The sequence below is a fragment of the Dendrobium catenatum genome, unplaced genomic scaffold, assembly GCF_001605985.2.
Source record: "Dendrobium catenatum unplaced genomic scaffold, ASM160598v2 fragScaff_scaffold_123, whole genome shotgun sequence".
Taxonomy (NCBI): domain Eukaryota; kingdom Viridiplantae; phylum Streptophyta; class Magnoliopsida; order Asparagales; family Orchidaceae; genus Dendrobium; species Dendrobium catenatum.
Window position 1 is genome coordinate 1,328,057 of NW_021318585.1, and position 24,287 is coordinate 1,352,343.

The 24,287-nt window shown below is 35.4% G+C and overlaps 2 long non-coding RNA genes across 2 annotated transcripts; one reads left to right on the top strand and one right to left on the bottom strand.

The window, feature by feature from the left end:
* The first annotated feature begins 6,586 nt into the window (after positions 1–6,586).
* Positions 6,587–23,888, top strand: LOC114580487. Its single transcript, XR_003701921.1, has 2 exons — positions 6,587–6,757; positions 23,502–23,888. It is a non-coding gene; the product is annotated as an uncharacterized LOC114580487 (long non-coding RNA).
* LOC114580485 lies at positions 16,862–20,838 on the bottom strand. Its single transcript, XR_003701920.1, has 2 exons — positions 17,990–20,838; positions 16,862–17,171 (listed from the first exon to the last, which is right to left on the bottom strand). It is a non-coding gene; the product is annotated as an uncharacterized LOC114580485 (long non-coding RNA).
* Positions 23,889–24,287: the final 399 nt, after the last annotated feature.

Here is a 24,287-nt window from a genome sequence, read left to right on the forward strand (position 1 = left end):
TATAAGACCTCAACCTCCGGGAATCTAATCCCAACTTTCTAATAAAATCAACCATTCTAACTTAAATCATTTTCAATCAAATTCAAGCCCAACACTTATGATAGGCTGAGGTGTTTCTGAAGTAATTCAGAATCTCAAAACACCTCCTATCTTTCTTCCTTTGACTCCATAAATAAGTGTTCAACCTTGATCCAATCCCGATTGAAAATTCCAACATTTTTCTTCCTTTGATATCGATCTTTGAAAATCTAAATAAAATTTACACCGCTATTTTAATCGAGAGTTTTCGTAGGAAACTTCTATTTCCTATGATATAATTAACTACGAGGGCTTGCGCTCGTAGAAGATTTAGAAACCCAGAATTGATTTTCAAAACCAATTTTTCAAAAACTCTAATTAATTCTCTTTGGGAAATTTAAATTCAACAATCATTTTCATCATTTTCAAACGATCAATAGTGATTGATAATTTCTTTCCTCGGATTGATATATCAATTATTATCGTGATTTTGATTATGAAATTAATTATCTTTTTATCCAAATTAGCGTAGTCAAATAATTGATTAAATTCCATTTTGATCCTCCGGGGTCAAATGTGATTCTCCCTTTGAGTTTGACTACGATAATCTAGATAAATTTGAGATTCTGAAATTTGAACCCATTAGGGAACGATATGATCATCTCCTGAGGTGATATACTGTTCATAATGACGCGTTCAATTTTAAAATTCAAAATTAAAAATATTCCCAAAGAAAATTAATACATTTACAAAATATAACAATATTTTAATCAAAACACCTCTAAGGCTCTGATTGGATCATATAAACTGCATCTTACTAATCTTAATTATCCATCTGATGGTATCCTTCTATCTCATACACTTACCAATTTCTTTTTAGCAATCAGTGGGGAGGCTACTAACAACAAGTTCTTAACTTTGCAGTCAAAAATAGATCTTATGAATAAAGATGTTAAAGTTATTGAAGATTCCACTACTTCACAAACTTTTAAGCCTACCAAATTCAAAAATATCAAAAAGGCTATCCCTTCAAACTGTAAATCTTAATGCAATTCTCCAATATTGCATCTTGGAATGTGAGAGAGTTTAATAGTCTTGAAAATAGTATGAATTGCAAAAAATATTATTAATTGTCATAACTTAAATATGTTGTGCATTCTAGAAGCTAAAATTTATCCTAACTCAACTGCAGACTTGGATTTTATAACTTACCATAAGGTCTTTGATAATGAAGTTTCCTTTAACAACTATGATGTTTCAAGTCCTTGTAGAATATAACTTAAATAAAACTCTTTTATGATCTCATTTTAGATTTCTTTCAATTCTAGTCAACTTTTCCATGATTTTTTATTGGGCTAACCCATATTTGCTAAGTTTCTATGGTTAAGCATCTAATTCTCATTCTAACAGGTTATTTCTTTTGGAATGACATTTTTTGTTGTTTGCTAATGTTAACTTACCCTCAGTCCTTTTTGGAGATTTCAATTGCTGCAAATTTAGTAATAAGAATGTTAGGATACATATTATTCATAATAACAAGCTTTGTGATTTTAGTAATCTCATCTTTCATATTAGCGTTCATGATCTTATCTCTACTGGTCATTTTTATATTTTGTTTGATCAACAAAGTAGCAATCCCTTTCATATTAAACTAGATAGAGCTCTTGTTAATGAATGTTGGTTATAGCATTTTTCTTCTTGTTATTATAAAGTTGATAATCTATGTTGCTCTTGTGACACCTCCAGGCCAACATTTAATTCAACATTGTAATAACTTGGCCTTGTGGGTTCAATTGATTTAAGAAATATGTTAATTTCATCTATTCAAGGCTTTTTTGCATTATTTTAATTTCATTAATATTTATATATGTTGGGGATGAAAGCAAAACACCTCGATGAAACAAACGATAAAGTAAAAGCAGCAGAAAGTAAAGGACACCAGAATTTAATATGAAAAAATTCAAACTAGGAAAAAACCACAGGGTCACACCACACGAAGAAATTTACTATAAAAGTTTAGAGAAATAAGTACATATATCTCTTCTCTCTCTTTATTTCCTTGTTTCTCTTCTTACATGCACCGTTCTCACTCTCTACTATTCTAACCACTCACAATACAAGAGAACGTCAAGTTAATAACTCCAAGGGACGCAACCCTTGAGAAAAATGAGAAAGAAATTTGTCTGGTACGGATCAAAGCATTGTGGAGCTAGTTTTAAGCATTGCGGAGCCCAAGCCTTAGTCTAATGATGTTGGGGTGCTCAAACACATAGTGTTGTGGCATCACATAGCACTGTGGTGTAGAATATAATAATCGAGTTATTTGATTTTAGGCTACTTTGATAATAATATTACTTAGGGGCTATTTGATTTACTAAAAAATAAATATAATGTAAAAGGAATGCAGCGTAAAAAGAAGAGTGCAAAAGAAATATTTTCGACATTGTTTGGATGATTGTAAAATAAATGCAACTGAATATTTTTTATTTAATTTGAAATCAAATAAATATAACGTATAGTCCAACTCAAAACTCAACTCAAACTCGGTATGAATTTTTTCAGGTAAGGGTCAACCCGATTTAAGAATGGGTGGGGTTTGAGTCTGGATTTCCAACCTATTTCAATTTTTGGGTTAAGTTCAGATCAATCCAGAAACCTAATTTAGACCTAATTTTGATCAGCTTTGGCACGCGTATGTTACTAATGACTCGTGAGTCATGACCACTCGAACACTCAAATGTTTGATTCTTGGGTCGTTGATTTAGGTTTAGCGATTTAGCCTATTCATTATTTCATTTTGAGTTTTCAAGTCTTCGACGCTCTCAGCTCTTGCCTCTCTGGTTCTGGTTTTCTACCTTCCTCACATCCACCTCTTGACTTCTGAGACCTGCCCAGAGCACTCAAGTCTCAACATCTCATTTGATCCTCTATCTTAATCCTATAGTGTGTTGTGTGACTCTATCCTTTTGTGGTATTATCATTTATTTTTTTTTTCTTCCATTTAGGTTTTAGGGTTATTCACACCTTCGGTTTAGAGATTTATTCCTTCCAATTTAAATAAGTTAGGGTTTTGGTTTTTTCAGTCTTTAGCTTTTTGCATTGAGATTTGATAGCTTAGAGCCTTTGATATGCCAGTTAGGGCGTCTTTTTTTTTTCATTATTTCAATTTGATTTTTTAGGGCTTTGCATATTTTAGGGTTTTTCAGTTCTGCTATTAAACAATTGTACAAATTCGAGTGGATTTAGTTGGCATCAATCATCACTGATTTTTAGGGCTTACCGCTTTGTTACCTCTTTGTGTCTTTGTATTTGTGGTCAATGGAGGGGATAAATACTAAACATGAAAATGTAAAAATAGATGTTAGCTTAGATTAAGAGCATATACTGTATTATCTAACATATACTAAATTAAGATTAATGTAAATTGCCACCCCGGATGTTAATAGAGAATTAGAAATATCAAATATGCATTGCTTACTCACTTTTCACTAATTGTTGAACGAGTTGGAGGCGTTATTCATTAAAGCTTTCTAGTTGTACTATCCCATAAATCATAATTTAAAATTATATATGTTTAATACTTTTTAAGTATTTAACAATCTTCCTTTTGCTGTTAATTCAACTTGAAGAGTAAGAGTTTGAGCTTGTAAGTTGTAATTTGAGTTTGTAAGTTATAAGTTATAATTTGTATATTTGAGTTTGTAGTTTTAGATTATTTAGTTTGTAATATAAGCTTGTAAGTTATAATTTGAGCTCGTAAGTTATTATGTAATTTGAGTTTAATTATAATGTATTATGTAAAAATGTAAAAATTGTAAAGTTTATAATGAAATTTACTTATTGTCACTTGCCGAATGTCAATATATGTTGCTGCAATATTAATGAATCATATATGTACTTTTTTTTCAAATTTAATTAATGTATTATATTTCGAGTTGAATCGGCTTAACTAACTCGAACCAGGTCAAGTTCGGAAAAAAGTGACTTTAATTCAAAATCGGGTCGGGTAAAAAACTGGTAGGTCAAACTTCGAGATAGTTTGAGACAGCCTCTGGTGTCATTTCATTTTTTATATTTCTCTTAGCTTGTGGAGATAGCTCGCTTGATAGAGAATGATCTGACGGCTACATAGCAGCGGTGGACTATTAGTAGGAAGAGGTTCAATGGCGAGACTTCTAGTAGTTTCTTTTTTGAAAAGAAGTGTAGATTTATATCTGAAGAGTTCAGGAAAGGTAGGCAGTCTTTATATTTGACAACTTCAAAATTTGAGAAATTTGTTTGTCTCAAGATATGTAACACTATGTTTATCTCAATTTTTTAAAATTCGCAATTTTTATCAAAATTTTTTATTAAAATTTTATTTTCATTACTGAAAAATAGGTATAACTTTGCACTGGTAAAACTTTCACCCCATAATTTTTTATATATTATAGAGATTAAGATTATGAGCATTTTAAATATTTTTTTTTTTAATTTTTACAATAGAGATTTTGAAATTTGTAAGGTTTTTATTCAATAAAAAAATATATGGATGCTAAAAAATTATATTAGAGTTCCATTAAAGTCTTAAAATAATGTTCTACATGATCTATGTTAATTTATTTATTTCTTAAAAATGAATATTTTTTCTTAGTAGAAATTTTTGTTGCGTATTGTTATAAAAATTTATGTAATTTTGACACATGCTCAATTACAATTTAACTGATATTATATGAGGAAAAATGAGCATGTGTGATAAAATTATATCTGCTTGGAGAGATAAGGGACTAAAATCTTTTGAAATTCTATGTGTCAGGGAATATTTTGATGCTTATAAGGCATGTTCTTACGGTTATAACTTATAAGTCATGTTCTGATGCCTTGACTTCTCTTTCAAAATATTGCCTAATATTAAATGGCGGCGGAATTTCTAATTACAAACTGATTGACCTATACGATACAAATCATATAGTACGATTAGTTCATCTTAATTTCAATTTTCATTTTCTCAATTTAAATATTTTAATTAATTTTTTAAAGAACATATTATATAGTACGATAAAGATAGTCCAATACGAGCTTCAAGAAAAATTAAAACCTTGTGTTTCACTTGCCCCGCGTGTCTGTGCCCGTTTGTTAAGCTAACATACACCTTTTACAATATATTGATTCAAGAAAAATAAAAATACAAACTCTTACAAAAATCAATCCTATACTAATCAACCTTGAACCTTGATCATTTAACGTTTCTTGGTGTATGTTATATTTGAAATATTAATACACAGAAAAAACATATGTAATAATAACAAGTATGAGAAACTATACAAGTCCAATAATATTTATTATCATCAAAACATAAGTTCAGACTTACGAATTACAACACAATTAAGCTAAAAGGTAAGAAAGGTTGTTTAGTTGAATTTATTTCTTTCATACATAACATTTGGGAAGTTCATTCTTTGGTTCATTCTTTAGTAAAATGTTGGGTTGTGAAACAAAATTGTTTCATGAAACAAAGCTGCTATTTTGTTAAGTCGTTTAATTTGAGTGGGGAATTAGAACTACAAGAATTTGAGTATGATGAGGTAAAAGGTGTAAGTCCTATATATATTGGAGAGTTGGATCTTGAGCTTAGACTTGTTGATCATCTGCTTAATAAAGTTAAGTAAATTATTTTTGTATCTTTTGTACCTGTAATTAATGATTCAATATTTATTTGTCTTTGTAAAGCTTTTGCCAGCATTGTTACTTCTGATCTTGAGAAAATATTTTTCAAGTAAATTCTATTAGGTTAAAATATTCTCATTTATATTTGATCAAGATGAAAATTTAGCACACGAGCGCAATAAATATTTACTTAATATTTATAGTAAAAAATACATCATATTTATTCATGTAATATTTCTTCATTATTGAGGATATTCTATTTTATTGTATTTCCATTATTATTTTATTCTCTTGCCTTTATATAGGCGTATTTGTATTAGCGCAAAATCAATCAAACAAAAGTATAGCTTTTAGAACTTCTAATATTGCAATAAATAAGGGTCATTCTTCAAGTTGCTTGTTTTTTAGCAAAGTCTATCGAGACATTTTAAGAAATCATCCTCCTCTCAAGTCTTACCTACCAACATCTATAAAGGGAAATTTTTGGGGAAAAAAAAAAGTCCCCTATACCAAAAATTTCTGACTCTATCTGTATTCATTTAAAATTATTAAATAAGGTCCCTCTAAGTCTCTCTCTCTCTCTCTCCCTCCCTAGCTGTTAATCCTTGTTTATGCCAAAAGCAATGTGTGTATAAAAAAAGAAAAACAATAGCATGTTCTCTCTCCGTAAGTGCAAAAAGCTAGAAATCATTTAACTAATAATTGTTTTAATTGAAAATTAGTTTGAGTTTGCATTTTTTAATCATTTTTTTTTAATGTATTGGTTCTGTTTTTAGGGTTTTATTTTAACCATTGTAAATTAAATTAATTTCTATTTTAAAAACTAAGTAATAATTTTATTAGAGTTTAAATAGCTTTGAGATTTTACATGAATTTTTTTATATAGTTTATGTTAATTTTTATTCACTTCACTTGAGCTTATTTTAATTTTTCCTATGAATTATTTTTTAATTTGTCTGCTCATTCTACAATCAGAGGATTATATTTAGGTGCAATGCCAACCAACTGCTGGCTGCAGGATAGACACTTGGCAGAGGATAGCTCCTGCCCTTGGTGCTATGGAGAGGAGGATATTACTGTGATCTGTAAGCAGGTAATCTAAACGAAAATGAATGGAAACATAGGATTTGAAAGACTTAAACCATTTATCTGATGATAAAGCCGAAGAAGACTATACTCGCACGTTGATTTTTCATCTTATTGGCTTCAATCTTCAAGGCCAGCTGTTGGACGAAGAAGAAGGAGCCAGGAGGGGAGTGTTTGGGAGCCTGTAGGTAGGGGTGTAAACGAGTCTGAGTCGAGTTTTTTCCTTATCAAGCATGGCTTGTTTAATCCTTATTGAGCTCGAGATCGAGATCGATTAATGAGCTCGAGATCAACTCGTTTAGAAAATATCAAGATCGAGCTCGTTTAAAAAGCACGAGCTCGTTTGATAAGCACCAATGCATGTGATGCGTATTTTATATATATATATTACCTAATTCGAAGACCTGTGACTATTTTGAAACATTCATAAATATATTTAAAAAAAAAATAGCTAGGTCTTATACATTTCCCAAAAAAAATAAAAAAAAAAGAGGGTAGATTATACATCAACGTCAAGTCGGTTTGGGTTGGTTTCATGCTTGCAGTTCCTTGCACCGTCTTCCATGCCATTTTTGGCGCAGTTAAAGAGCAAGAAATAATACTAGGCTGGAAAGCTGAAAGAAGATAATATTTGAGATTATAACAAATTGCTAGTTTGCTACTCAAACACTAATGTAATTGAGATTTGAAAATTTTGCGACTCAAAAATTCCGTCGGCAATTGATGGGCGGTGGATGATCCACTCACAATTATGGCAGAATTTTTTCGTTGGAGATTCCGACAAATAAAACATCGGAATTCTGTCCAAGTAAACGACGTCTTGGTTGCGTTTTTCTGCCGGTAATATTTCCGGCGATTTTTTTTCGACAGAACAAAATTTACGACGCACGAACAAAATTTGCTACGCATTACCATCGAATAACTTTTCGACAGAAATATTCCAGAAACTGAATTGTACCATCGAAAATTCATGTTTGCCGGCGGATTTTGCCCATCGATAACGGCCGCTTTTCCTGAAGTGCCAGCTTGCCATCTTGAACCAGTGATTGAGTTTCTTATGATTGTTCTTCATTCACGTTCATTCCTGAGCGAGTATACCAATGAGTTCGCCATAGTCCAACACCTTAAGTGAATCGGTTATGAAGACAATTGTAGTATCATTACTGACTTGATCGGAACATGATTTTGTTTTGGCGTACGCCTAAAGCAAGACCTCACGCTTGTAACATGACAAAAGAAAACCCCCAACTTATTTTCCCTACTCCGCGGCAACCCATAAATTGGTGCCCTAGAACTTCACTCATACTCGATTGAGGGATGAATATAAGCCAAAAGAATGCCCGGATCACCCAATAAATGTAGAACTACTAATTCCATCCTGCATTGCATACAAATCCAACTCGGCTTCCAATCCGGTTATCTTCCAAAGCAAGATAATGGGATCTTCATATCATTTTTAATAGAAAACTATTTGCTGAAATCGTAGATATCAAATCAGGAGGGAGAATCAAGCCACCCAAGCAAATCAAATTGGTTACTTTCCGGGATGAGTTGCGGAGGCTAGTCCGAGAAGAGTTCCCCACAGGAGGTAAAAGACACTCCCTTCGCCAACGAGACGTTCACGAATCGTCACCTTTCACCGAAGCTGTCCTCCGATACCCCGTTCCGGCAAGATTCAAACTCCCAAATACTGATTCTTATGACGGGACTTCAGACCCCTACGAGCATATCGACCACTACCGCACTATTATGCATATCCAACATAACAAAAAATGGGCTTTCCCCTCATTAAACTCAAAGAGAAAAAGCTTTATGTGAGCGAACTTTCAGACTTTATACAATAACGTAAACCAATTACTGAATTTGTTCTTACAAATTTGTTTTTCCATTTTATTCTCCTATTGGCATTTTATCAAACATCTAATAAACAACACTTCTAAAATATACAGGCCGAATCCTTCAATTCCTGGAATTAGCCCGTTGGCAAAACAATAGGGAGTAATACAAAGCAAAGCATGCAAAGATACAACAAACGTAAAAAATTTGGACTAATTAGGAAGAGTAATACAAAGCAAATAGATACTCTTATACATAGATAAAATCATTAAAAAAAAAAAAAAAGAACGATTACTTGAGAGTAATAAGTATATTTCAAAATAGACCATAAGGAGAAGAATAGGGAGGAGGAAAAGAGATGAATGGGGAGAGTTCACCTTGCAAAGAAGGAGATCCGGCGTCTAGGATAGGTTGGCGATCTCAGCTAGAGCAGGCGACCGGCGTTAGGGAGAAGGAAATGGGTTGGCCCTTGAAGTTTCTTGCGAACAGACACCTACAGCTGACAGCAAGCCGACGATTCGTGCAGTATGAGAGGGTTTTGGTGGGAGTAGAAGATCGACTAAGTGATATTTTAGAAAGTCAAAACATGTTTTAGGTGGTAGGCCTTAGGGGTGCAAACGAGTCAATCCGACTCGCGAGCCGGCTCGAACTCAACTCGATAACTGGCTCGACGAGTCGAGCTTATCGAGCTCACGAGTCGAGCTCAAACACCATTTCGAGCTCGATGGCTTATCGAGCTCGAGCTCGACTAGGCCTCCGACTCGGCTCGTTGGCTCGACGAGTAGCTCGCGTGTGCGACTGGGCGAGAAAAAAATTTTGGGTAGCTGCGAGCGGGATGATGAATCAAGGTTGGGCGGACAACGGCGATGAGCTCGAGACTAGACGGATGAATGGATCTCGACAGCGGAGTCGAGTTTGGATCTCAACGACGGACGAATGGCGTCAAGTCTCGATTTTGGATCTCGACAGCAGACGCGACGACGAGCTTGGGAGTTGGGACTCGACGGCGGCCGCAATGGACTCGACGACGGAAGGAATAGATCCAGTGGGAGTTGGGACTCGACCGCGAAGACGAGCTCTGGATCTCTATGGTGGATGCAATGACGAGGTCGGGAATCGATCGCGACGATGAGCTCTGGATCTCGACAGCGGAAGGATCAGATCCAATGGGAGTTGGGACTCGATCGCGAAGACGAGCTCTGGATCTCGACGACGGACGCAATGACGAGGTCAGGAATCGACTGCGACGACGAGCTCTGGATCTCGACGACGAACGCGAGCTTGACGTCTCGGAAGGATCAGATCCAGTGGATCTTGACTTCGAATGCGACTGCAAACTCGTCGACGGACAAGCGGAGCCAATGGCGAGCTCGTGACGACAAAGGAGTTCGCAATGGAGCTCGCCTGAGCTCGAAAAGCCTACTCGGGACGGAGTTCACAGCGGAGCTCGACGAGTCGCTCGAAATATGAGACGAGTCGAGCTTGAGCTCGGATTTTGAGCTCGACTTGAGCTCGAGCTCGGTAAGAGCTCGGTAATTGAAAGTCGAGCTCGACTCGAACACTACCTGGCTCGAGCTCGATTCGACTCGTTTGCACCCCTAGTAGGCCTATAAATACACAAGTTTAGAGGTTAGAATATATATATATATATACATACATACATACATATACAAAATTTACTGTAGCAAATCTCACGTTTAATGGATAACTTATAATAGCAATGTTTTTTTAGATAAGTCGCATGTTAGTTTGGCGACTAACACATAACTCAACAAATCTAAGTCAGCATAAGTCGCCCGTTTGATGGGCGACTTTGGCTACTCTTAAATTTATTCTTTTCAATACTTAATTACATTATTAAAGTTTTACTAATATCTATTTTAAATTTTTTCCCAAATCAAGTATTCTTTCACCGGCAGTCATTTCGAGTTTTACTCGGCGGCGAAGAAAGCGGGAAAGGACAGGATAGGCAGGATTAGAAGAGAAGAGCAGGCGAGGAGGTAAGAAAAAAAATATTCAACACAAAGCATTTATTTTAGATCTGGAAGCAAAATCTTTATTCCTTTCTTTTGTTTTTAATCTGTATGGGTGGCTTCATTCTCCCAGATGCATGGGATGAGGAGATCGCAAAAAACGTTTCAAATGACGATAAATTATGAGACAAATTAGAACATGTCACGTCAACGATATCAAGTGGAGAGTGACATAACTCATTTTAATTGATCTATAAATTACATTCAGCATCCGCACATAATAATTTTGCTAAAATGACCCCTCATAGACTTGTGTGAGATGCAAAATATGAAGAAGAAAAAAATGGGGCCCACAGGTGTGACGTTGTAGCCACGATTTGGTAGGTGGAACGTGCATAGTAAAAATTTCTGGTTAGTCGGTCATAATGATGATAGTCAAGCCTCTTTTGAGGGGCATTTGGAACATGTATTTAATCTTGAATTTAAATATATTTTTATATCAGATAAATATAATAATAAATTTTTATTTGTTGCATCCTGGAGTATTCACGGCGGTAGAGAAATATATAATTTAACGTATTAGCATTGTATGAAGATCCAACACACAATCAGATAAGAGAGAGTGAAGTGTTTATAAGAAACACCAGAGTTTTTACGTGGAAACCCCTGAAAAGGGGGGAAAATCATGAGGCCTGGCCCAGTTTGAATGAATCCACTAGTATTTGTAGTCGATTACAAATGAGGCCCTTCCTTGGGAGAAGGCCTTGGCTTGATGATATAAATATACATCATATAGAGCACATTACATGGTAGGAGTTACAATATAGACATGTTTGTTTGGTTGGCATGACCATAGTCGATAGGTTGGAGGCCGGAAAGATCAATGTCTGGTGATGGAGGTCGGAAGGACCATAGTAGGTGATGCAGATAAGAAGAATAGTAGTCGGCAGGAGATGGGTCTGAAAGACCGTAGTTGGCAGGAGACCGGGGTCAAAAAGACTGTTGTTTGACGATGTAGGTCGGAAGGACCATAGTAGGCGACAGAGGCTAGAAGGATCGTAGTTGGCAGGAGACTGAGGTCATAAAGACCGTTTTCTGGTGATGGAGGTTGGAAGGATCATTATAGGTGATGGAGGTCGGAAGGACCGTAATCGGCAGGAGACCGGGGTCAGAAAGACTGTTGTCTCGTGATGGAGGTCGGAAGTACCATTATACGTGACGGAGGTCAGAAGGATCGTAGTTGATAGGAGACTGGGGTTAGAAAGACCGTTATCTGGTGATGGAGGTCGGAAGGACCATAGTAGGTGATGGAGGTCGGAAGGACCGTAGTCGGCAAGAGACAAGGGTCAGAAGGCCGTAGTAAAAAGGCAGTACTCTGGGAGAACTCTTGGCATCAAGTGGTGGACTGGTGGAGCATAGGGCCTTAAGCAGTGGTCCGACGGAAGTCCAGGCCTCAAGTGGTGGTCCGATGGAGCAACGGCGTCACGCGACGGTCCGTGCGGTGGTGAGGGTCTCAAGTGGTGGTCCGACAAAGCAACGACGTCAAGCGGTGGTCTAGCGGAGGTGAGGGCCTCAAGTGATGGTCCGGCGGAGCAACGGGGTCAGGCGGTGGTCTGGCGGAGGTGAGGGTCTCAAGTGGTGGTCCGGTGGAGCAATGACATCAGGCGGTGGTCCGGCGAAGGTGAGGGCCTCAAGTGGTGGTCCGGCGGAAGTCCGGCGATGGTCGAGGAGCAACTTCTACCTTCTCTTCTTCCTTTTTCTCTTCTTGCTTCGGTCCCCCTCTCAAGAGAAATGATGGGTCTATTTATATATTTCAGAAGTGGCATGGCCCGTAAATAGGTGAGAGATCAAGGGTACATGGGGAGTGGTTAGATGGACGGCTGATATTGAATCCCTTGATCGTGGAGCATTCTTCAGACATTTGAAGGTCTTAATGATGTCAGAATTCGATGATCTTAGGCTCGTTGGATTCCTCTCGTCGAGCCACCAATTCGACTATAAGAACGACATATTTGGAAAATGTTTGGTAGCCCAAATTGTGGTTTGAACCTTCCAACAGTACTTCGGGTCCTTGATTTGGACTCATTTGGGCTCGGATTGAGTCGAATTTTGGTGGTTTTGGGTTCGTATTCCTGAGACGTTCAGTTTGACTGTAAGTTTGCTGAAATCAGAGTTCAGATGGTTCCAATTTTAATTTCATAAGTTTCCAACTTAATTTTGCATCGATATTTGTGCCCGATCAAGATATTTTTTTTTGAGGACGTAACAATATTATTTAACACTTTCATCACTGAAATATTTAAGATGGATTAACATATATATTATAAAAAAATTTTATATGTATAATATATAAATATGAATATTTATTTTTAAAATAAAATGTCTTTTTATACAAATATTTTAATGTGAATAAGATACAAAATTACTATATATTTAAATATTAAAATGTAGTTATTAAATATGTAAATATATGAGAACTACATTATATGCATATAATATAGTTCTTATATATTAGTGTTGCGGGCTAGAATATACGCGGCGGTAGAGTTTGCAAATTCACGTATGAGCGTTGTACGAATATTCAGTACACGAATAGAAAAGAAAATGAACACTAGGAATTTTACGTGGAAAACTTGAAAGAGGGAAAAAACCACGTGGCCATGCCCAGTTGAAATAATTCCACTAGTGTTTGTTTGAAGTACAGAGGCTAATTCGTCCCACAAGTTAAGACGATCAGCTTACAATCAATTTCTTCTAAATTGAAACAAAGTTGCAAAGTTCTGCGAAATTCCGACGTCTCCCAAAAATCCGGCAGAGTTCCGGTGTATTTAGGCAGCGGAAAGAAACTCCGACGGTGGTCGAGGAGGAGATGATTTTCCTTTCCCCTTCTCTTCCTCTTCTCTTCTTCTTCTCTCTCTACACTTGAGTCTCCTTTGTGAAGAATGAGGGCTCTATTTATAGTTTTTCTGGAGTGGCATAGCTCGTAAATAGGCGTGAGATCAGGGGCGAATAGGGAGTGGTCGAATGGATGGCCGATATTGAACCCTTTGATCGTGCATCGTTCGTTGGACATTTGAGGGCCTTAGTGATGTCGGAATTCGGTGATCTTGGACTCGTTGGATTCGTCTCGTCAAGCTGCTCGATTTGACTATAAGCTCGTTAAAATCGGAGACCGTTTGGTAACTCAAATTGTGGTACAAGCTTTCCAACAGCACTTCGGGTACTTGATTTGGGCTCATTTGGGCTCAGATTGAGTTGAATTTGGTGTCATTGGGTTTGTATTTTCGAGACGCTCACTTTGTGTATAAGCTCACTGAAATCAGAATTCGGGAGCTCTTAGATTTAATTTTCGAAGTTTCCGGTTTGATTTTGCCTCAAGATTCGTGCTTGATAAAGATAACTTTTGGTGAATATATCAGTTGCCCTCTTATTTTCGGATGTCATAGCTTTAGGAGCTTGAAAATATGTGTCACAAATTTTAGAATTAATCTTGTGTGTAGGAGCTCCGAGCGGCTCTGAAAGTGCCGAAATTGAGTCCGGAACGTCGAAAAATGGTCCCGGGGACCCCAAAAACGTCCGATTTGATCTTCTCGGGGCGAAAAACGGACCCGGAACGGACTGGGAAGCCGAACCGGCCGAATCGGCGGGCTGGCCGCTGTGCGCTGGTCGCGTCTTTTCGGGAGTCCGGTTGACTGCACCGCCTTAAGTGGGCCCCACCAGCCAAAAATAGTCATTTTTTGTTATTTTTTGGTCCTAAAATTTTTGAAAAATAGAAAATTTTAGAATTTCAAAAATGACAGCAACTCCCCTTTATTCTCTCAAAAACCCATAACTAGGCCCCCTAGGCCTTTAGAAAAATTGCAACTTCTCCTTTTCTCCCTCTGGCTCTCTGACAGTTGAGGCTTTTCGCTATTTTTGAGTGGGAAATTTCCCCTGTTCGACTCAGAGCCCCTCTTATCGTGCAGAAGTTAAGGGATTTCTTCTTGATCTTCTTTCCACCCGTTTTTCTTCCTGCTCTAGGGGCTTTCTGCTGTCTTTCATAGGAAATCTTCCCTACTTAGACTTGCACCCCTCTTTAATACGGAAATAAAAATGGGTGATCACGCCTCTACCAAAGATGCTTCCACCATAGAAGATCATCCTACCGCCCGTTCTGAGGGTTCGAAGAAGATTTCCAAGACAACAAGGGCTGATGATGTTATCTCCACCATCACTGAAGATTCTTTCATCTCTTGTAGGAAAAAGTTTCATTTTCCTAATGATCTGGTGATGAAGATGCCGGCAAGATCTGATCGTGCCTGCTTTCCTCCTCCAGGATACGTGATGGTGTATGAGTTTAGTTTACAAGCGGGGTTGAGGTTTCCACCGCCTCCCGAATTGACTGATATTCTGACGATTTGCGGAATGAGTTTGTCTCAATTTTCCTATCGGAAATACCTGCCTAGTGCTGTCAGCCTGTGCTCTGACGCTGTGAAGCCTTGTATTATTCAATATTAATAATGATACTTAATGATTAATGATGTATTATTCAATATTAATAATGATACTTAATGATTATTATTTAATATTAAAAAGTTTGGAAAATATAAAAACTGAAAAATATTTGGTATAATAAATTTATATTCAGTTAATTTCTAATTAAATATTATTTTTTTAAATTAAAAATTTAATTAATTATAAAAAATATATAAAAATTTTGGTATGTAAAATGAGTCCCCATAACAATAAAATATAGATACTCAACTAAAGTTGTTGATTAAAGGTTTATTTGGGACAACATTTTCACTACTTTCTTTCTCACATAATAACTATAATTTCATCTTAATACTATTTTTTTATTTTTTCTCACTGCTTTTTAAAATTTTATATAATGAAAAGCTATTTTTTGCAATCAGAATAGTTAAGTTGCTTTCCTCATAACTATAGGGAAGTAAAACTACGTAGTAAAACAAATAAAAAATAGAAATCTACAACATAACGAAAGAGCACCAAGATTTAAAGTGAAAAAATCAGATACCCAAAAAAAATCATGGAGCCTCACCATACCAAGAAATTCACAATGAAAATTGGGTGAAATTATACATATCTATTTTATCTCCCACTCTCTCCTTATCTCTCTTCACTATTGCACCAATCTCTCATTAGAACTAACAAAGTGATTAAAAACAAATAAACAAAGTGATATGCACATTAAATCACCCAAGGGACTCAACCCTTCATGAAGAATGAGAAAGAGAACTACCCAGGCGATGATGTCAGGTTTGGAGCATCGTGGTGCTCCAATATCTGTCTTCAGTCTATCTTATAGTGATGCAGCGTCGGGATCTGAAGCGACACAACGCTTCACTCTCTATCTTTTGCATGAGTTGTAGCATTTGTGGTGCTATAGGATTTGGAGAGATGGAGCGCTCGAGAACACACACCGCACCGCTGTAAAGTCTTATGTAAAAAGAAAATCTCAAGGAGGACCCCCTACAACCCCTTGACAATCTTAACTAATGGAATTGAGGTTCGAGGCAATCGAACAACCCAATTGATCAACATAATCAAATTCCACAGAAAACTAACAACAAGAACAACTTTACAACCAAATTTATAAAACTCTAGTCGTACCTAACAAACCCTAAGTTGAGTAATGCCTCTACTAATTGCCTGAGATGAACATAATAATACACTATAAAATTCATTCATTGAATCAGAATATAGGTTTACTATTTCTAGAGAATTATGATAGAACTTACAATTATCAATAACTATGAGAATGAGCAAACTCTTTTGAAAAATCTTCAGTTATTTGGCTATATTTATTATATCATTAAACAACCTAAAAATATTCAAACCAACATATCCCAAAGTAGTGCTACTGCTTATGGTGATAGCCTAAAACAATTGTAAGATTTTATTGGATAAACTACCAAAACATTTTCAACATATTATTGAACACTATATGGTCTAGCAAATACCAACCTTGGAATGTGTTCTTCCTTCCCAAATAACTCTCATAATCAAATGCAAATTGACAATGTTATCATTTTTTTCAACCTCTTCAATTATTGCATGTTCCATCCAACCACGTTGTTCTCATTGTATGCATTTAAACTATAAAATAAAATAAAAATATATAAAAAGACCTGTGATAATGTTGCAACACTTTAATTAAATATCAAGAAAAGCCAAGAAGATGGTGATCAAACACAAGAATCATTTTCATAAAGTTCATTTACAAGAAAAAAGGCCATTTGATTATATTGATGGCATTTTAATGTTTAAGTTTCTAAAAATTAACCAAAATGAATTGTTAGTTGTGAAGAATTGTAAACTTTTAGATTGGATAAGATCGATGGCCACATTTCAATTTTCTAGTTCATTCGAAAATGAGTTGTTTGTACAAATAGTTATATAAAAATTTGATACACAATGTGTACAAATTTATACACAGTGTGTGCACTCACATATCCGGACGGTTCTTTCTATTCTAACTCTGCACAGAATAATTTCTCCTCATTTTGAAGTTCATTTCATCATGTGTTGAAATCATTCTTTACTGTAAGTTTCAGAAGACTTTGCTCTGCAGCTCCACCAGTAGAAGGCTACCGAGAGAAAAAAAAAACCCTAAAAAATAGGAGATTGAAGAAGATATATGACAATGAAATTGAAAGGAGAAATAAGAACTACATTTAATTTTACTTGATGAGATTTACTTTCTCTATTGCATTTAATTCTAATTGATCCTTAAAGGAGTTAACCACCACTTAGTGCTAAAAACTTGATTTTTAACCTGCTTAAAATTGCTGCAGTATTGCATTTTAGCATCAGAACTTGTGAAAAAGAAAACAAGCTCTTGGTTGTATCTGCTATGTAAATGTCAAATCTTAGTGGATGTTATTTGCTGAAATAGTAATTACACCATGATTAGATAGAAAATTAAATTTTGCATCATAATGGATTATAGATGTTTATCAAATTCATCCATTTTTTTGTTGGATTAATCAAATCATTAGTTGGTCTGTGATTGGGATAACTATTAGTGATTGAGTAGATTAAACAATTGGCAGTGAGGTATTTGTGGCCCATAGAGTACTCATTAATGAATGAATTGAGATGGTCACTGAACTTCAACCAAATTGATATATTGTCCTCAAAGTTACCAAAAGCTAGGTTTATTTAGGCTTCATTTGGGATGGCTTTCTTACTGCTTCTTAAAGCATGTTTTTATTACAAACATTTTAATTTCTGTACTAAAAATTATTTTAAGAAGCAGTAAGAAAGTTATCCCAAACAAAACAGTGAGTTCACGATTAGTACATATATAAGTAGCTACATGGGTAATTATATCTATTAAATCTACATGAATTTGAAGAAATTCCTCATAGTTGGGTCCGCCGATATTGATGCTTAAGACCACTAGATTAAAAAAAAATCAGAAATACCTGCCTAGTGCTGTCAGCCTGTCGTCTGACGCTGTGAAGCCTTGAAGGTGAAGTGTGGGCGACCGATGACTGGACCATCAAACGACGAAGGAGAAGGAAAAATGGCTCTGTATGTCACGAAGCCTCTGGCCGCTTTGCCTCTGCTCCCTACTCGAGTGCACGGTGCTCTGTGCATGCGTTGCACATGATTTCTTGGAAGGACACCTGCAAACCTAAAATTCATGGGGGGCTCGACATCCCTCCAATTGACTCACTTTATCATGCTTTTGGGTGCACTACTACTTGGAGGTTTTATAATTCCCAGAGCTATCTCTTTAGGTGGTGGAAAGAAAAATATGGCTCTTTCTGAAATTACAACATCTCTAAGAGCTCTATTTACTGGAAATCTCTTTGTGATGTTGCTAAATGCTTACTGCACTCTCTCAATTTAAAAATTATTACTTGTAGTAGTTTATCTTTCTTTTGGGATCCCTGGTGCTTTGGCCAGTCTGTTGCTGAGCGGCTTAAGTATGAGAATTTGGATTCTCTCATCAACCCTCCTAATTTGACTGTTAGTAGCCTTATTTCCAATGGCTCCTGGAACTTACCTCCGTCCATACCGACCCATTTGGCTACTATGATTACTTCTGTTCCTATTCATGACTTGATGGATGAATGTTGCTGGACAAAACCTTCAAAACCCCCCTTCAACAACTTTCTTAAACAATATTATGAAGATTGTGAGGTTGTTCCCTGGTATAAGTTTGTTTGGCATAAACATTACGCACTACATTTTTCTATTTATTCATGGATTGCCTTCAAAAATGGCCTTAAGACATCTGATGCTTTAACTGCTAGGGGAATTCCTGTTTCCCCTCACTGTGCTTTCTGCAGGATCTGTAGGGAAACTCAAAATCATCTGCTCTTTGAGTGTGATTACTCTTTCAATATCCCTAAGAGTTTCCTTCCTAGGATGAATTACAAGCTTCTTCGTCCAAACTTATGGCAAGTGTTAACGACATTGATGAAAGGGAACACAATAACAATAGGAAGAATTTCTATTTTTTTTTTTTTTTACTTTCTGCTATTGTATAGTACACCTGGAGAACTAGAAATGACAGATTATTTGGAAACAATATTGACTGCCATAATACCACTATCTCAAAGATTAGAAGGGCTTTTTATCTCAAGAATTTCATGAGAAAATGCTTTCACACTCAACAGTTTACGGCCACTTGATCTTTGTTTTTCTGCCGTGGAAGGTTTACTGGACACTGCCCGATCTCCTCTCCGATACATTGGTGTCCCTGGATGGTATCTTTTACCAACCAGGGGATGGGATTTTGAAGGACGATGATGAATGCAACCTACCATTCATCCCCTTGGACGGTCTCTGCGACAACCAGGGGATCCCCTCGTCCGTTAGGATGATTTTGACTGCATGGGAGTATTTCACGTTGTTTGCATGCTGAGTCCTTAAAATTTTTGGTTTCTTTCCTTCCTTTTTTTATAGCTTTTTCTTGTTTAGTAGCTTTTGCTTATAGGGTTTTGTCATTTGCTTCATAATTTTTTGTGTTTAGCAGATGATCTTCTTTATTGTAACTCTTTTTTATATCAATGATATGGGCTGATACCCCAAATTTCCAAAAACAAAAAACAAAAAAAAGAAGGCAGGTGGGCGCAGACGGGATAAGGGCTAACAAAAAAAAATGATTTTTACATACCTAACAATTAAAATAAGTCTATTTACATATCTAACACCTAAAATTTCATATTTACCCATACACCACTTAAAAATCTTAACCCTCATCAAAACTACTTTCCACTCCCGTCAAAAGAAACCGTGAAAGTGCACGGGAAGCCCTGACTCGAGCAGATCACCTTCCTCTCTCAGTTTGAATCGCACAGTTCGCGAACCTCGTCTTCTCCTTTTGCGAATCCGACCGCACGACATCTTCTCTTGCTAGTGGCAACACAGGTGATCATTATCATTAGGTATTTTCCTTCTCCATTTTTTGTTAACATTTTGTTGCTCTTTTTGAATTGCGGAGGCTGAGAAGAGGTAACACAGATATTTTTTTTGCGGAAACAATTGCTCCTACTTAATCTGTGGTTTTGTTGATCTTTATTAGGAACACTAGCTTCAAGAAGTAATAAGGGAAGCTTTCAAGGCAAGGTAACACAAGCTAATTCACAAAGGAATCATACAAATAAAAGTATCTGAAAAAATATTCGATCTAAAGCATTTTTGGAGAACCGAAGTTCAGGTATAGCAGTAGGTAAAATAAAGTAATTGGAATCAAACAAGTTTTATGTTTATACAATTTTTATTAATCGATCTAAAACATCTCAGGAAATCAACTGAAATTAATTAAATCTATGTTGACCTCTGTGTAATACCTAAGGGATACGAACAAAAAGAAGCATACCTTGAATCTCGTCGAGTGAATCCCGCTCCAATCCAGAAATCTCGCAAAATCACTGTAGCACGGCGCCGGTCGAATGACCTGCGAAAATCCTGCCTAAATCCTGCGAGCTGCCTTTGCACAATGATCCCGCTCGCTTTAAAAGCCGACCACAGGAAGGCTTACCATTTATGAGGCCTAAGCCACGTTATCAAATAGCTAACCATCAATGCCCGAAAAGATCAAAGTTACATCATGAGGCCTAAGGCATGTTATCAAATAGCTAACCATCAAATAAAAGATAGTTAACAGCTTAGAAAAACCAAAAATTAATATGCCAAGTGTCAAGATGTATGTACAAGTACAGATTCACAAACTATTTAAATTTTACTTGCTGAAAATGATCTGGAAGGACTTCACTATATATTCTATAAAAATAATTGTAAACACCGACATAAAGAGAATAGACATAAAAAAAAATTAAAAATAATAATTTATCATTATTACATAAGATAATAATAAACTATTATTATTATTATTATTAGTAATAACCTCTTATTATTATAGCTAATTTTTATAATAATAAGTAAGACAAAAATTTAACATATACCTAAGAGGTCGGATGGAGGCAGGAATCAGAGAGGGCAAGAGTAGATCGGGCAAGAGTAATAGCCTCATACAATGGACGAAAAATAAAAGACAAATTTGTCCTTTGGGCTTCCACATGACCACCCTTAAGTAAAGGGTAAAAAGGAAAAAAACAATTAAAGCAAATACAAACACAAATAAATAAAAACAAACAGTTGAAAGACCCAAAATTTGTACTTTGGGACGAAGTTGATTCCATGATAATGACATGATGATGGAATATCATGATGCCTAAAAATAATAGATTTTATATTTTCATGTCTACCACAAAAAAAGGGACATTGTCAAACATACATGCTCAAAAGTAAAATGTGTTAACCTCACTTGTAAGATCTCGACAATCAAGCAAGGTAATCTTTATGTTATTAGATATTTTAATGCAATGAAGGTTTACTAACTTTAACAAGATTATTACCAAAATTTCAAGATGACATATTACGATGATGTGGCAATTTTCAAGAAATTAGTAGAAACATAAATGGTGTTTAAGTTCCTTGCAAGACTCAATAGTGACTTCTATCAAGTTCATTTCCAAATCTTAAACAGATAAAACTTGTCATCACTAGATGTGATATACACTTTTATACGAGCCAAAGAAGGATTAAGGACAATAATGCTTGACATTCCAAGTTTTATATGTTGTCAGCACAAGATCATGGCTCAGGAGCAAATCCACTTCCTTTTTTTCTTTTATAGCCTTTGTACACTCACTTTACCCTCTACTCTCTTTATGTATGATTCATATATATGCTCCTAGAACTTCTCTAGCTATCTTTGTAATGTAATTAATCATCTATTTTATGCTCTACAACATCAAATTTTGCTCAAATATATGGTTTCAATAATCTAAATATGCTGAAAGATTTTCAACTTATCAGTTATCATATTTTCAGTAGAACCACCTTTTCCAAAGGCAATTTTTTATTTTTTTTTATGTCTATTCTCTTTATGTCGGTGTTTACAATTATTTTTATAGAATATATAGTGAAGTCCTTCCAGATCATTTTCAGCAAGTAAAATTTAAATAGTTTGTGAATCTGTACTTGTACATACATCTTGACACTTTGCATATTAATTTTTGGTTTTTCTATGTTGTTAACTATCTTTTATTTGATGGTTAGCTATTTGATAACATGCCTTAGGCCTCATGATGTAACTTTGATCTTTTCGAGCATTGATGGTTAGCTATTTGATAACGTGGCTTAGGCCTCATGATGTAACTTTGATAATTTGGGGCATATGTTGTATGGCCTATAATTTGAGTTTTAATCTACGTAGCATCTGTCCAACCAAGCTGATGCGGGATGCCTTAGACATTTAGGTCTACGAACCTAAGTTGAAATATGCAAAAAAGTCAAAAGATCAAGATTTACATTTTTTCAACTTTAAATTCAAGCAAAGATCAAATAAGGCACCTCATTTGTTCTAAATAATAAAACTAAAGTTGCTAAAACTTGAATTTTTATAAGAAATATGATATATAATTTCACAATAATTGATATTTTCATCACAAAGATGAAAATCAATATGCATAGAACTTGAGAAGATCATAATAACACACACTAACACATTTTAGTTTAGATGAAAGAACAAATATATAAAACAACAATTTGAACATTGAGGTCTCATATCAGTGCAAAGGGAATCGTGACCTGGAAGTTTTTGGTAAGACTAGCAAAATATTCAAAGAATCAACATCCAGTAGCCCATGCCCATCAATTTTATAAGAAACATGTTGAAAATTACCTTGATCCCTTGCATATTTATAATCTCAAACATTTCAAAAATCATAGATTCTTAAATTCTTCCTAGATTTTTATTAAATACTACAAGCTTCAATTCAACACACTTGGATTCCAATAAAAAAAAAAACTTCCAATTTCCAAATACTGTTTTTAGTTCCAAGCAATTCTAGATTTCAGGTCCTACTAAAGCCAGGTGCAGGATATGATATCCTCCAGGAAAGGAAAATCCAAACTGCAATTTATGCCATAATAATCAAAAGCGAAAACAACAAACATTGAAATATCATGATTCTGCTACAGTAGCCAGAATCATAGCTAGCTAGAAACATTACGCAAAATTCCCCCAAAAAAAAAAACAGTACGCAATAATAACTACCAGTCTAGCCATCACTAAAACAGGTATAATGTATAAAAAAGCTGCGAAAGCAGCCAACATTAATGGCTACCAAAAAGAGTGGCTAAGTAGGGACAAGGAACCAGCAGTGCTGAAATATGGAATCCGACAAGTGCTGATAACAATAACCAATCCCATTAATGCAATCAAACCATTGGAGAAAATATCCTGCTTCAATTGAAGCATCATCATAAGCATGTTTTACAACAAAATAAACTTAAAAAAAAAAAATGAAATACCAAAACTTAATGCTAACACTCAGAATGACACCATACTCGTCCAAATGTTCATAATTGTCTGAATATGGCTTTTTTGGCTTATGGGATTAACATCTTTTTTAGGCCATTCCACTGAAGGGAATTCTACCATTAATGTTGATCTGAACAAGAAGATGAAGCTGGAATACGATTCAAGTAAAGTTAAGTAGAAGAAAGTTGTTAAGTATGAAGAGAATTATGGTGCAATGCAGGAAACATGTTATCATTGTTTAATTTTCTTCTTTTTTAGCATGCAGGAAACAGTGTGACAAGAAAGAGGATAATGATGATCATGACTAGGGTTGCAAACGAACCTAGCGTTCGACAAGCTGCTCTGGGCTCTGCTCGATAAGGGCTCATTTATGTTTGTTTAATAAGATAAATAAACGAGTTTGAATACTCTTGATAAATACTCGATAGGTAAATGAACGAGCTTGAACAACGTGTCATTCAGTAATTTATGTTCACGAACAACCTCACTTAGAAGTTCGATAAGAGCTCGACTAAGAAGTTCTATTAAAATTTAAAAAATGAATATCATTAAATCTACTAATTTAATAATTTATTTTTACTAATTTAATATTAACCATTTTCATTAGACATATTTTCAACTTTTATTTTTCCTAATCTAACTAATTAGAAGTATTTTATTAAATCTTCTACTAAAAATTCTATTAAAATTCCGCCAGTCCTGACCCAATTTATAAAAATTTTATTAAACTCGTGCTCTCTCTCTCTCTCTCTCTCTCTCTCTCTCTATATATATATATATATATATAAATAATAGAAGCATAACTTGTATTAAAGTCTGATGCTCCGACAAAAAACCTTGGATGGGCCAAACATTCCTTATGAATTTTTTTAACCTTT